Below are 2,530 nucleotides of genomic sequence, written 5' to 3'. Positions count from 1 at the left end.
CGGTTTAAACTGGCAGTCGGACATCCCCCAAGGGGTCCCATATTGGAGAGGGTACAGGCTGGGCTAAGGAACAACACCCCAGTGCATGAATTTCATGCACTGGGCCTCTAGTTTTCCCATAAAATAAGACAGCGCCCGGGGCTCCAGGAGGGACATCTGAAGGGCGGGGCAGGGTGGGGTGGGGTGGGGTCACAGAGGAACAGGCTGGGAAGGGGGGCAGGGTCAGAGGAAAGGGCTGGAGGCGTGCGGGGCGGGGGTCCTGAAACAGAAACTAGGGGCAGTTCAGCCGTGGTGGTGACTGGGGCGGCTGACGGGGCGGTTCGAGGTTGGAGGGAAAGTGCAGACCAGGAAGCTAGGAACCCGAGGAAGAGGATGCCGGGAAAGACCGGGAACAAGGGGTGGGGGGGAGCGCCCAGTGAGAGGGGCTGGGGCGCAAACCTTCCCGGGGGACGGAGAGGGAAGCAGATGCACAGTAAGAAGAGGTGGATCCTGCGTCCGAAGGCCTGCTCTTCAGAGAGCGCTTCATTATTATGCAGGGAGAGGGTTCCCGAGGCTGAGCGGCCCTGGGGCAGCTCCAGGTGCCCGGGACCCTCGGGTGAGACGAGACGAACCTGCCCCTTTGGAGAGATGCAGGGGGTCGTCTCGGAGCGAGAGGGGACCTGGAACTAAGCTTAGAGAAGAGGCTGAGGATTCGGGTCACTTTCTGGGCTCCCATGAGCTCCCAGGGGGGTTTGCAGCACCCCGCCCCTCTCTTACCAGGCGCCCCGTGCCGTGTCTTTCCCAGTAGAGATGTGGGGGTCAGGGAGAGGGGGGCTTTTGGGTCAGATGAAGGAATGTTTGAGCCAAATGGGGATGTCAGTGTGGACTCCGAGGTGGAGCCAGGCCGCACCTGCAGTCAGGAGCACATCCCAGAGCAGCAGGTGAGTGGGAGCCGTGAGCCCGGGGCCGCGCCATCGGGAGATGCTGGCTGGACGCGCTGTTCCCGCCGGGCGGGCCTGCCGGGCCCTGGCGTGCAGGTGACCAGGAAGCACCGTGCTCACCTCCTCCCATCCTGTTGCAGCAGAGCCAGGCCGACGCCCTCTCCACGCGGTGGAATGTCATGGCCTCAGGAAGGAATCCTCACCGGCTCCAACGTGCACGAACCGTGGGGACACTGTGCCAAGGGAAACACTGAGACACAAAGGACACAAACTGTCCGACTCCACTCCTGCGAGACACCTGGACAGCCACATGCAGAGACAGAGGCGGCTGCAGGGGCCGGGGCGGAAAACGAATGGGGACAGAGTTTCCGTTTGGGAAGTGACGATGCTCTGGTGGTGATGGTTGCATAGTGCAAATGTATTTAATGTCACTGAGCTATACACTTACTAGCAGAAATGGTGAAAATGGTTTTTTTTTTAAAGTCAACTTGGGGAAACTGAGGCTACCCTCTGGCCTCATGGCCACACATTGGACCAGGACCTGTCTCCGACCGTAGTGCCCTGGGAGGGGCTCTGGCCCAGGAGGAGGCATCGGGCTGTCACGGAGGTGAGGATGGGGTGTCTGTGCTTCTCAGCGGCACCCGCTTACTCACCCCCTGGGACCTCACGCAGAGACCCGCCCGCCCCGCCCAGGCTGTGATTTGCCGGGTGGGGCTGGTGCCCTGCACTTGGCCGCTACAGGTTCACAAACAGCAGGCCTGACGCCACGGCTACTTCCCGACCTCAACCTCAAGTGCCAGCTCTCAAACTATCATTAAAATGTCCACATTTCTTCCTTAAAGAACACAGTGTCTGCTGAACTTCATAATATTTACCTGCGTGTGTGTGCAGGGCTCCTCACAGAGGAGAGCAAGGCCGAGAAAATTCTGAGCAAGAGAGTGAGGGACGCCCGAGGCCAGATGTCAGAGCACCCGGAACGATGCCGACCTTTCAAAGGCAGTACCAGCAAGAGGAGAGAAAAGATAGACGGGAGAATCAGAGCAGAGCCCAGAACTGGGAGCTGGGAGCTGAGCCAGGAGGCATTCCCACCTGTTTTTGGGGGGGGGGGGGGGGGGCAGCGCAGGTTCGTCTTACTCTCTAAGACACAAAACCCAGAAGCCACAAATGGGAGAGACCAACATGCTTAACCACATAAAATGAAAAACTGCTGTATGACAAAAGACACATAAACAGAATTAAGAGATTAAAAACAGACTGGGAAAAATATTTATAATACATAGTAGGCAATACGTAATATTTGCTAAGAATAACTGGTATACAAAGAGCTTCTAAAAATGGATAAGACAAACAGCCCAGTAAAAAAAATGGATTCCTAGACAATTCTTTGAAGGGAAAAAAAGTAAAATCGAAGAGAAGCTTGATTTCTCTAGAAAGTAATCTAAATTAAAGCAATGCTGGTATATATTCATTTACTTAACAGATTGAAAGGCATAAAAAAGTATTGGTAATGTCCTCTTTCGGCAAAATTATGCAGAAGTGGGATGCTCTCGTGCACTGCTGGGGATGGATAAGTAAGTCTTGCAGGAGAGGAGAGGGACTCAACCCCTCCC

General features: G+C 55.8%; 1 pseudogene; it reads left to right on the top strand.

The window, feature by feature from the left end:
* Positions 1-2,530, top strand: part of LOC102260633 — a 27,016-nt pseudogene that overhangs the window by 13,286 nt on the left and 11,200 nt on the right.

Source organism: Myotis brandtii, unplaced genomic scaffold, assembly GCF_000412655.1.
Source record: "Myotis brandtii unplaced genomic scaffold, ASM41265v1 scaffold314, whole genome shotgun sequence".
Lineage (NCBI taxonomy): Eukaryota > Metazoa > Chordata > Mammalia > Chiroptera > Vespertilionidae > Myotis > Myotis brandtii.
This window is presented reverse-complemented; position numbering and strand designations above follow the sequence as displayed.